Here is a 13,821-nt window from a genome sequence, read left to right on the forward strand (position 1 = left end):
TAACCTGATGCTGAAGCATACCAGTAACCCTAAGCATGATCCAGCCCATTTGTGCACATAACCCACCCCTCCCCTCACTTTCCAAATATTTTACAAGTCAACCAAACTCAAAAACTACCCTCAAGGTTGTCTTCACTCATCAGCAAAATTATGCCAGACACAGTGACTGCATCCAATGGTGCTGCCAGTAACACTGAGTTAATTATGTATAATAATAATAATAATAATAATAATAATAATAATAATAATAATAATAATAATAATATCAGGACCAAAGCCATTATCAGACTTGGATCAACCCTGTGGTCCTTCCAGACCATTGTCTATCTACACGGCTCAGGCTGGGGGAAATGGGCAAGGATAAGCTATATGTCTGAGCAGCAATGAGCCCCTTGTGTGTTGTAGCGCACTGCAAATTACAAATAATGCAGAATACTGCCTTCATATTCAACAGAGGGAAAGACTTTTGGCAGTTTTGCACTGACAGCAATGGTAGAGGACAGCAACAGCAAAATAGATGGTGAAAGGCATATGGTGTTTTAATACTCTGATGGTATCATCTGGAAGTTGAACCAGATATGGCAAGATCTGCATGTCCACAAGAGGTTAGGGGAACTCGACATGAGGATCCATGACCCAAGAGGCTGTTAATCTACATGGAAGATCAGGCTTGGGTGGAAAGACATGCCATCTACAGAGCTGAACCTGCAGTTTTTAGAAAATATCTAGTGAGAGAGAAGCAGTCCGTATAGCTTCATGGTGCATCCAAATGGCGTTTTCCAATTGATGCATATTAATTGTGAAGTTGTTACTTCTGGATCCTGTGCAACATGTATTTCCACAAGATAAAACTTGGTGTGAAATACAGTTTTACTTCTGGGAAAAGTGGTAATTGCTTACTGTAGCAAAATTAAACTTTTTTCCCATGAGAACCTAACTGCAATTTTGAATGCTCCGTAGAATGTGGCTGCATGCCGGGGACACTTGTTAGATATGCCTGGGATATCACATGAAATGAGGAACAGTTGTGCAACACCACCACCATCATTAATAATAATATCATCCTTTAATAAAGGCTTCCTGGGCTATGCTTCTCACTACACCTTCAAACGGGATAGCAGTGCTAACCTCTTCCCTCAGAACTGCACCCAGGTTGTGACTCCTCCATCTCTCTCTCCCTTTCTCTCTTTTTTTCCTCTTGAGTTCTTTGAAGGCTGTGTGCTGCTCCCCACTCTCTCCTAAAGGAATGCACATCTGTACTAATCATTTTTGTAAACTTGCAAACATGGGAAATGGGACAAGGTTATTCCTCTGCAGCAAGGCTTCTCCTTTTTATGCAACTTTGTTTAGGGCAAGTTTAGTGTACAGTACAGTGCTAAGATCTGGGTGGGTGATTTGTTTGTTTGTTTGTTTGTTTGTTTGTTTGTTTGATTGATTTAATCAGTCTTTCATGGTTAAACAACCATCTGGAAAGACCCTAATCATGGATTAGATAGTTAGATAGATAGATAGATAGATAGATAGATAGATAGATAGACAGACAGATTTGTAGCTTTATACCATGCATCCCCAAACCTGGCCCTCCAGATGTTTTGGGACTACAATTCCCATCATCCCTGACAACTGGTCCTGTTAGCTAGGAATGATGGGAGTTGTAGTCCCAAAACATCTGGAGGGCTGAGTTTGGGGGTGCCTGCTTTATACCATGAAGGTTTCAAGGTGACCTAAAAATTAAATACAATAAAAAGTGATGTACAGCAAAGAAAAATGTTGGAAGTAGCCCCAGGGTGTTGATTATAACCACCCCAGCAAATCATATCCAAAACCCTCCAACTATTCATTCACATCAGTTCCATTCTGGGTAAAGGGATAATCCACCAAACAATATATGGACTGCCTTTTTACAGGCTATTTGTTGTAATGCTATATGAAGACAACCTGGCCATTCCTATCCTTCTGAAGGTCACTGCGTTGTATATAAAATCCTAATGGGTTTTCAAACCATCTGACTCCTATACATGAATTAGAAATAGGTAAGCCCAGTCCCTGTCTATAGCTGAAAAATACACCTGTCTTTTTATAACGATTGATAGAATATGCAGGGTAGCTTGAAATCTTGTCCAGTAAAGGCACCTTCTTCACATTAATATAAAGCTATTTGAAGCTGAAATACAAGAGCTAATAGAGGAGATTGAGAGCTTATCGGAGGTACAGTTAAAGGGAAGCAAACTGTGCACAGGCATCGCTGGTCAAGATAAGCTCTGTTTCATATAATATTTAATAAGAAAGTTCATTAACTAAGGGAATGGAATCACTTTAGTTTCAATGCAGTCTATGTAGTGAGATTGTTTTAATTAGTTTATTTTTAACACATTGTAAGTTTTATGGGAAGCCTAAATGCCCATGGTATATAATCTGCAGCTATTGCAAGTAATTAAAAAACGAGTGGTTTCTCTCCACTGAAAGAACCATAACCTCATCTAATCTTTTCTTACCTGCATCTAATTATTTGAGTGGTCACCTGTGCTGTCCCATATATAGTTTAATGGGTGTTTTTCAAAAAACAAAGATAATAACTTTGGAAGTAAACTTCCCTTTGACTGGCACAACCATTTTGCCTGTGGGAGGAACATAAAACTCATGTTTGCAATATTAAGAAATCCACCAAACACAAGCAACGTAATAGATTGGCAAATCAACTCTGTGAAAGTGGGCGGCCCCCATCCGGCATCTCATGCTTTCATGCTTATCTGACACAAAAGTCTTCAATGTGAGCTTCTTGGACATGCTCCTAGTGGTCTCAAACCCAAGGGGGAAGTATTCCACACAACCTACTTGCTACATGAGTACTATAGACTGCAGTCGACATGAAAGACATTTGAGTAAGTACCAAAAACCAGTGGAAGCAAGAGGGCTCACTGTGTAGCCAACGAGAGCTGTCACAGTAACTGAAACTGACTGAAGAGACAATAGCAAGGGCAAACGGGGTGAAACTGAACTTGGTGTCATAGTGGCCCTGGCCAAAGAATTAACTGCAGAGATGGCCTGCTCCCACAGAGTTGCTCAAGAGTCTGTTATGACATGCATTCTTTGTCAATTTCTGACAGTGGGCGGCAAGAGCCTATAACATGGGCAAGAGTCTATAAGACGTTTCTCACCCAGGCAAACCAGCTGTGTCCAGAGGGAGCTTGCTCCCACAGCCATGACATTCTTTTTTTAAAAAAACCGCCTGATGTGCTATATGTGGAACTGCACAGAGACCATTAAGAAAGACTTAAGATTTATCTGTGCTTCAAGATCAGCTACCATGACCAAACATGAGTGCAGTTCAGGCTACAGTTTCCTAGAAAAACACCCAAGTGCTTCCTCCGCAGATCTTGCATCAGCTTTTGATTTCATTGACCATGGTATCTTTCTGGGTCATCTACGGAAGAGGGGGACAGTGTTTTAACAGTCTCTCCCAGCTGCATAAAAGTGTCCGCTTGTTAAGGTTTCACACTTAAAAAAAAAAAAAAAGCTTTTGTGTTTTTATCTGCTTTTAATTATCTTACACGCAAACCACATTGAAACAGCAGTTTAGAAAGCAATTCGTAAATTGTAATCATCATCATAACCATACCAACTCACTTTACCAACATGTATACACACATGGCTTCTGCTCCATTATGTTCCAGACCAATTTCACTATAATGAGTACAGGGATTAAAACTCAGAACATCAGGAATTTTAACAGAGTATTTTAACAACCAGTCAGTTGGCACCTGTCTGTCTCGGGAGGCAATGGAAGAGTGCGTGTTCAAGGGTGAAGTCAAACCGATGGAGAGTTACAGTACCAATATAGTACTACTAACAAATTGCACCAAGTTTATTGGCCAATATAACCTAGAAGGAAATATTCAGAGTGAAAACAGCTCAGGAAACATTTTGAAAACTCATTAGCAGCAGAAAAGAAACTGGAGAACCAAAAAGAGCCACTTAAATCCTTGCTTGCAGCACTTCATCAGGACACTGTAATGCATAGCTATCAACCCTCCCTGCTGTTTACCAATGCTATAATAAGGGAATTTCCTGCAAAAAAAGGGAAAGGTTGACAGCTATGCATGTGAGTGAATGTACCAAAGGGGATTAAGAAAAAAAAAAGGAAGACAGACGAGGACGCCTGAGAGATTTTGCACTATCACTTTACAGTATATAAATATTGCACATTGAACTCTGCACCTTCAGAGCTGATCATTTGGATAATAAGCCATAGATCATGCCTTCGAGTAGATACTTGTTTACATGTTTTATGTGATTTCAGTCTATTTGTTGATATAAATAATTTCTAGTTTAAATGTTTTCATAATATTCTCGTAGTTCATATTGTAGTGTCTTTCACGGTTTTGTGTATTTTATATTGGGCTTTCATTACCGTATTTGTCTGTTGGCTTTTGCATATAAAGGGGATAAACAAGCAGGTGAACAAGCATTCCAGTCGCGATGGAGAGAAAAAAGAGGGATGCAGAAAAACAACTTAGGTGACTTCAGTCAGAGCAGAGGTGACACTCTGAAAAGCCTAGTTTGAAATTTAATTTAATTTAAGTTTATTATTATTATTATTATTATTATTAAATTTCTATATCGCCCTTCATCTGAGGCTCACAGGGTGGGTTACAATATAAAAACACAAAACTACCTAACATAGTAAGAAACTAAAACAATACCCACACAAACACAGTTTAAAGGCCATAGGTTGCTTAATTAGCCAAAGGTCTGGGAAAAGAGCAATGCTTTTGCCTGGCACCTAAAGATATATAATGAAGGCACCAGGTGTGCCTGCCAGGGGAGAGCATTCCACAAATGGGGAGCCACTGCAGAAAAGGCCCATTCTCACCTTGCCACCCTCTGGACTCCTCGCTGAGGAGGCACACAAAGAAGGGCCTCAGATGATGATCGAAGGGTCTGGGTTGGTTCATATGTGCAGAGGCAGTCCTTGAGGCATTGCAGTCTCAAATTGTTTAAGGCTTTATAAGTCATATAGACTTTGAATTGGGCCCAGAAACTAACTGGCAACCAGTGCAGTCAGGTCAGAACTGGTGTTATGTGCTCAAACCATCTTGCTTCCAGGCTGCCATCCTCTCCTCTATTTCATCCCACAACCTTGGCATCCAATAGCCCGGCAGCACCTGCACTTGACCCATTTCTCTTGAGGCTGCAGAGTCCCAAAGTATCATTTATTGGATTTATATCCCACCTTCTTCCATAGAACAGTCATAGAGCAGATCACAAAAAACATAGTGCATCAACTCAGCACAATATTACATCTGACAGTGGTTTAATTGTAACATTTCTATGCATCTGGATAATATTAACGCTGCCTATGCTATTGTGCTGAACAATAATGAAAAGTGGTTTGGGAAGGTTGGGTTGGTCCCCCCCCCCCCGGCCATTTCAGGGTCCTATCCAGAACTGTTTGTTTTGGAACTGATATTTGTTACACCAAATTCTAGAAGACAGATCGACTTCCCACCCACAGACTGACGAACTTGTCTTCTACGGAGCCTGCTAGACAAATATTAGGTAAGCGCATGAAAATGTGGCTCTCATTATTATTAAGTGCTTTAGCATAGAAATGTATGGTCCAACTATAACAAGCCCGGTTGTAACTGGGGAAAAACAAATGTGGCTACGTAACAGCTGCATGTGCTTCACATTTTGACACATTGTAGACTAGGAGCCAAGATGACAGGCATGCAGTGAGGCCCTGTATTTCTGCACATAAAACGTTAGGAACATATGAAGTGTCCTACTGGCTCAATGCTGGGATGCAGCTATCGTATCTCCTCAAAGGACAACCAAAGCCAGATGTTTCAGAAGAATGCCAAGAACTCACAGTGGGCAGATGTGGGCTAGTCCAGATGCATGGTGGCTTCATCCAATAGCTTGATATTGCATCAAGGCAAAAAATAATAATAATAATGCTGTTTGGGATGCATTAAATGCCCAAGCTCTAAACATTATTTTGATTGCCATCTAAATAACACATTGCTCTCTTTATCTTTCTACACTACGTATTCTAATATATTGCTCCGTGTACAAGTTGTGTGCAACAATCTGTGAAGATGCCCGAGTCTCACTGGAGCTTCAGAATTGCAAGGATAACCTGCACGTGGGATAGTTCAACATACCCTGATCACTGGAGTACCATAAAAAGTCAGACATTTGTCCATTTCCCTCTCCCCCTCCCTCCTTCATGCAAAATGGGTCATTCAAAGCCTGGCCAAAACAAGGTAGTTAAAAGCATTTGCAAGCAAATATGGGAGAGATGACACACATGGTCAATGCACAGTGCCCCAGTTACTACAATACCGGTAAGCAAGAGGACTCCCTAGCAATTGGATGGGAGCTTTTTTTCAGAGGTGGGGAAGCAGTATATTAAAAAGTGGTATGAGCTTTCAGTGTACATAGAAATTTGCAGCACCCATAGCCCTATGCACAGTCAAAACCTGGGACGGGAAAAGTTTACCTAATGCTGGAGATCAGCATTGTAGCCCCGAGGAAACCAAACACGGCATAGGGAGAGAATGCTGGACGGTGGGGGTTCTGCTGCTCCTTCACAGTTGGATCCAAAGGAGAGGGTGCTTCCAGGAGGAGCCTGTGCAATATGTTTAAGTTCCTTTTACTAACAAGTGAATGTGTTCTAGGTTTTCCAAGTTTGATCTCTAAAACAGAGAAGATTCAGGCTGCAGTAAAGTTCCAGCATGCTGTTCACATGAAGCCTGTAATAATGTACGTCTGATTCAACTTAGTGATGACCATAATTAATATTTTCATAATGCTCAAGCTTAGTATGCTGCGGAAGCATATCTTTGTTGGTAGGTTAGGAGCTTGAGTTGGTGCATCATAAGACAATATGCCTCTTGACTTCTGTGGACCAACAAGAACACCCTAGATTTTGTATCTTATTGTCTTGCAGCACAATTCAATGTCATGTTTTATGTCTATAAAACATCTAAATAGTTGGGGTTCTATCCTCTTAGTTTGCATTTCCTACACAAGCATCTCTCCTATTGGATGCCATGACAACTAAAATTCCATTACATCAACCAGGGGAACTGGGTGGGCTCTGCTACCCCTGCAGGCCATTGTGACAAGTGGGTCGAAATGCCCACCTATCTATCCTCTGACAGGCACCCTGACATCAAGTGGCTTAAGAGATCTGGACTGGTTGCGGGATTGCCTTACCCCATATATGCTCACTCAACCACTTCAATTTGTGGAAATGGCACTGTTACCGCTACCACGCTATACTCATTCTGCAGTTGTAAGAAATCAATCTGTTAGTGGCACAATCTACACTGTGGAACTCCCTGCCTATTGACATCATTTTTAGCACCTGCTTAAAACATTCGTTTAAGCAAGCTTATCCAGGCCCATAGATGCTGATATGCTTCATTTTTTTATTTTATTTTTGCTGTTAAAAACATTTAAAGATTATTAAAATTAACTGTTTTTACTGATAACCTGAATATTTCCCATAAACTGCTTAGAGGATTTATTAGAATCAAGCAGCATTTAAAGTTTGTTAAATAAATAAAAAATGCAGGAGGACGGGGAACTTCAAAGGAAACGAATCCAGATTGCGCCCCTGAGTCTTTCTTTTATTCCTTTATAGGAGCAGCTTGGATTCAAGCCATGTCTGCAAAAGACAATCCCTGCCACAGGGATGGGCTCCACCTGGGAGGTCCGGAGTGGAGTCGATCCTAACAGAGCTTGCACCTGGTACCATATATTAAAGGCACTGAAGGCAAGCCCCACTTGAAGTAGAACTCTTGCGAGTGCTAGGGGGAAATGATCTTGTGAATCAAACAAGTTCTCCTGGTGACCCTATCTTGGCCAGCGGTTCCTCATGCCTGACATAAACAAGTGTGTCTCATTTTTCCAGAAAACCAACCGAAATAACACAACTAGTCCTTTCCTGCACCTTATCCAATAGCTTGCTCATTTCAGCTATATCTAAAACTTTAAATCAGCTGTTCTTTAACAGCAACAATTTCCAGATGGTTACTGGAGGCCATTCTTGATCTGAAGAACTGCCATTATAAAACCACTGAATTATGACTTATCAAGAAGGTCAGTTCTAACACCCATGGCCTGATGGTAGCAGGTCTTATCCCACAATGGCAGGATGTCTGTATCACTACCAGAATGGTCAGTCTAATAATTTTATATCCATTTGCACTGTAGCATAATTGTAAAGCTCTGTATTATTTTTGCATTTTGTTTCCCTCTGATCACTCTGTTTACAGCTGACCATTCCCCTTTCACCTTCAAATCATGTGCACATGTACTTGTCAACTAAGGATAACATTTCATGCATCTGGTGAAGTGAACGCAAGTCCCTGAAACCTTATATGCCATTTTAAAATGTGTTAGTCTTAAAGGCAGGTGGCTAACCTCTGGAATTCCAGGTGCTGTTCAACTACAAATCCCATTATCCCTGTCCAATGGCAATGCTGTTGGGGCTGATGGAAATTAAGAGTCTCAGCAACATCTGGTGGTTTAGCCACCCCTGCTTTAAGATGTCGCAGGACTTTATTGTTACCCCTTAACAGTGGGTACTGAGGCCACTTTCTAATTTTTACCATAAACATATTTTGCAACAATTTAGACGCCATTTGTCAGCCATCCTAACAAAGGCTCAAAAGAAAAAACATCAAATGCAAGTCAAATACTTGTTCTTTGAAGGACACCACCCAAGGATCAACCTGAGGTAAATTTGGTGTAATCATTATAACATTTCCAACATTTGAAAGCTTTTGGTTTTGTTTTTTTTAAATGCATTTACCTTCGCTGAGGTCACATACCATTGATATATTATTTTCCTCCTCTCTATGGATATTCCCTCAGATCTGAAACTGAAATTGAAGAAATTCCTTCCATCATTTCTCATGCTCTGTTCAGTTTTTCAAAATGGTACAAAAGCAAGTCATACAAAAGTAGCACACAAATAGGAAATCAAAATCTTAACAACTAAATGATATCAGAATGGTACTCACCCCTGTGGTGTCAAGCTGTCTCTTCACAGAGGGCCCCTGCTTTGGAAACCATCTTTTCCCCTTGTGTTCAACTCTAATATTCAAATGTGTCTGTCTTCACTATATCACCTGCACTTCTCCCCCTTTCCTTCTTTTTGACCCCAAACTTTAACAACAAAATCCCCAAGTTCTACGGAGCCAAACACTACAATCAAAATTAGGCAAGCTAATGTAACTTGGCATTGTTTTCCAGATTTATGTTTCCTTGGAAAATAAATTGCATATTTATTTATTGGCAGAAATGCTGTCTTTTCAGAACTGCACGGAAGGGTGTACTTGAGATTCCTAAAAAACATATTCCCACACACAGATTTCATTAATCTATGAAGGAGGACAAAGAAAACAGTGGCTTTTAGTGGCACTGTGTCTTTAATAAACAAAAAAGAGCCATATGGGGGGAAAGTGCATCAACAGCTGTATTTAATTGCAAAAAGTAGAAATTGACCCCACCCACAAACATACAAATCTGACATATTTACATTATTTACAGGCATTTCCCAAGTACTGTATTTACAAATGGTTGCAATATATTAATCTATAATAGTTCATAAAATTGCATATTTACATTCTTTTATTAGAAACAGAGTTCCATAATTTGGTGTTTACGCTTGTCCAAAACTGTATGTGTACATACAGTTACTTTCCCAGTTGCCCCTGAGCCATTATAATGTATAACAGTGAGCCATTTTACCCATATTCCCTGAACAGACAAAAAACATTAATAAAAAATAAAAGTCATTTGTTCAAGTCTCAAATACAACAGGAAAGCCCAGCATTTCCCACATTCAATGAAAGAGCAAATTACATAGTTTCCTTTTTAAAAGCCATCATTTTCAGGCTTCCTCAAACTATACATTTCCCTACATAAGATAAACAAAGAAAAAGAGCCCAAGACTCTGAGATGCTAATGCCTTCTATTCACTGGTTACAAAGCAGCTGAATTTCTTGACACTTGTGATTTGGTCTTTGTGGGCCCAGTGTAGCTAATGAATCCTAAGGATGCTCATCATCTGGCAGAACAGTGGTTCAAGGAAGGCCTGACCCTGCAAGCCCAATTCATAACAAGTCTTAATGAAATGGGCTTGCCCCTTCCTTTTCAAATCTAAAACTCTCCAGATACCTTAAACACACACACACACACACACACACACACACACACACTATCTTCTCCCATTCTGCATCAGGAAGGGTTCTGATCTATCATTGTTGAAAAAGACTTAAGAATGCTCCAAACTCTACTTTGCGTCAGAAAAATTGCACAAGGCTTTTTGAAACTAAGTCTGAAGGTTGCCGAGGGGTGGGGTGGGGGGAGGGAATCATGCCAATTTAAACAACAGATGTCCATGGAAATAGGTGTTCCTAGGCAACTGGGAAAGCCATTATTTGAATGCCTTATGACCAATAAGCTTCTCTTCACCCCATTCACTTCTTCCTGCCATTACTTGGATAAAGGTATTGAGGGGATGCTCATCAAATCTGCAGATGACACCACCAATGGGTAGCCAATGGTGCTGAAGACAGAACTGGGATTCAATGTCACCTTAACAGATTGGGGAATGGGACCTAAACTGACAAAATGAATTTCAATAGGGACACATGTAAGGCAGGACAAGCACCAGCTGCACAAATATGAGATGAGGGACACTTGGATTGCCAGTAGTACATGTGAAAAGGATCTAGGGATCTTCGTAGACCACAAGCTTAACATGAGTCAACAGTCTGACGCAGCAGCGAAAAAGCTAATGCTATTCTAGGCTGCATCAACAGAAGCAGAGTGTCCCAATCGAGGGAAGTAATAGTCCTGCTCTATTCTGCTTTGGTCAGACCACACCTGGAGTACTGTGTCCAGTTCTGAGCACAACATAAGGAGGATACTGACATTCTGGAATGTGTGCACGGGGGGAGGGGGGACCAAGATGATCAAGGGTCTGGAAACCAAGCCTTATGCAGAATGGTTGAGAGAGTTGGGCATGTAGAGGAGGGGCATGTTGGACAAAGGAGGAGACTGAGAGGAGATTTGATAGCCATCTTCCAATTTCTGAAGGGTTGTCACATGGGAGATAGAGCAAGCTTGTTTCCTCCTGCTCCAGAGAGTAGGACCCGAACCAATGACTTCAAGTTACAGGAAAAGAGATTCTGACCAAACAGCAGGAAGAACTTTCTAATAGTAAGAGCTGTTCAACAGTGGAGCAGACTCCCACAAGAGGTGGTGAACACTCCTTCCTTGGAGGTTTTTTAGCAGAGGTTGGATGGCCATCTGCCATGTATTATCTAGTTGAGACTGCTGCATTGCAGAGGGTTGGACTAGATGACCCTTGGGGTGCCTTCCAGCTCTAAAATTCTATGATTCTATGTCACGTCACTTCAGTTCACCAAGGCAATCTGATTTGCTCATAAGGAAAAATCTTTATTACTAAGAAACTGGCAAATGATCTTCATATCTTGGCTTGTCAACATTAACAACTAAACCTGCCAACCCACGGCGCCATGGCAAGCCCCTCCTTAGGATTTTAGTCACAGGATTTAGGAATGTGCTGTAATTTCAGACAGTCATTGATCTCTGTAAATATTGCAGCACAGCAGATGAGACAGTTTGCTTCTTCAGAAGATGAAAAGAGCAAAGCAGGCCAAGGTACACTGCTAAAATCACAGAAGGAACCAAAAACATTTTCTTGAGGAAAGAATTAATGGCATGCAACAGAAGCAATACATAGGATTCAAGGGGTGTGAAAAAAAGTGAGAGCCAATATTTGCATTTATTCCTTGCTGAGCTTCTCTTTTTAAAAAGTGTGTCACCAGAACATTTCATCACAAATAGCAACAGTGGTTGGAATTTGTCCAACTTCCAAGGGTTCTCAGCACATGCTTCTTGCAGACTTTTGGAAACTATTCCATTCTGATTGTACATCACAAACACCAATGACTTTGAGAGTTTTGCTTTGTTGAGGCTGACTTGTCTCCACAATAGGTTTCCTATGCTTAATATTTGCATCATTAGACAATTAGTCACAAGTGCTAAGTTCTAGTTCGCAATGAACCTGATCTAGGCAAAGTTTATTTTCTATGTTCTCCAACCATAAATGCAAAAAGGTGCCGACACAACTTCTCTGGCCATTGCCGAAAAGGATGGTAACAGGTGCTTTTAAAAAAACGCTTCAGAATGGTAGCTTGAACTCCAAAAATCAGACAAGAGAAACTCTGATCTAACTGAATGCTCTTAATCAGTTGAAAATCAGAGAACTTGGAGCTCTGATTCTTGTTGGGCAATTACTTATTTTAATTCCTTGCAGCTTGTGAAAGAGAAGGAGAAAATGTACTGGAAGTTTGAAAACAAATGATGTAAACTCCAGAGGGAATGAGGCTTGGACATGTGCATAGCACCTCCTAGACAAAGATCTGGAAACCTATGCAAAGACCAAGAGCACGTGGAAAGCCAGTCCGTATGCAGGACAAATTCATTATCTTCGGCCAAGAGACTATTTCCTGACTGGCATTTGAGGTTGGGAAAGAGAAAGCATTTTTATGGGAACACTTGTGCAGCACATGTATAAACTGGCCTTTAAAACTATTCCTCTCTAGAGACCCCGAGTTGACTGAAAAACTGATTCTTCCCCACCCCCTGCCAACTATTAAGCAGTTAGCATCACTAACACAATTCCCTAAAATACAGGCATTTCACTATCAAAGCTTTGTTCATGTAAGTGTTGATCAATCTCTGTATCTTCCATCATGTAAAATTCTGCTTCGGATTTGTTGCTATTTGCATTACTTGCAAGGAGGAAAAAAGGATGCCAACACACCACAGTTCAGGGCAAACTGTACTCTGCGTAAATCTACAATAATCCTTGGTTAAAAGCTGGTACATAAGAATTTCGATACCTGCTAGCTTCAGTGTGTAAATCTCTGCAGCAGAGGTGCCAGGAGAGTAAAATGATGATGTCACAAAACTTCTATTAATTTATGTGGAATGTGGTCCTTTTAAAATTATATGAACATGTTGTTCTGTAATTGCTCAATTAAATCCCTCTGCTTTATCATTAGAATTAAACAAAGTACGTTTTTCCTACTGAACTTGCTATTATCACAAACCTGCTTAAAATGATACTTGGGCTCTAATGTAGAGTTGTTGTTTTTCTTTATGGACTTCAAGCTGGTTAATAAAAAGTGTGTGAATTTCCTCTACAAAGAAAAGGAAGGTGGGGGGAAGGTTCACCATCTGGTTAAGGGAAACGCTAAAGAATCAGGCAGATTAAATGCCAACCCTCCAAAAACCCAAGTCTCTATAGTGCTGCCTCTTATTTATATACTGATCTTTTAAACGCACATACAGCTAAGTCCACTGTCATATGCATCTCTCACTTAAGACTGCAAATCAGTTTATGGATGTTTCCAAAATAGAATATATACAGAAAAAAGGTGGGGAAGATGCAATCTACATATTTGCAGAGAATCAAGTAGAATGAGACCAAGTTAGGGGCCATTAATTGCTATTATCATAAAATTAATATATCCCACCTTATCTTCTAGCAAAGATAGAGAAATTGCTTGAATCTCTTCCTTAAAATTGACCTATATTTACAAATGAACTTTTTTTTTTTTTACTTTTCACATGGAAAGTTGCATTGTTAACTTGGTTGAAACAAAATAATCCCCAATAGCACATAAAACATGCTAAATTGTACACCCCAGCCCTCATTACTGGGATCCGACTTCAACCTGACACATCTGCAAATTGTCTTAACAC

This window comes from Lacerta agilis, chromosome 6 (genome assembly GCF_009819535.1).
Source record: "Lacerta agilis isolate rLacAgi1 chromosome 6, rLacAgi1.pri, whole genome shotgun sequence".
NCBI lineage: Eukaryota > Metazoa > Chordata > Lepidosauria > Squamata > Lacertidae > Lacerta > Lacerta agilis.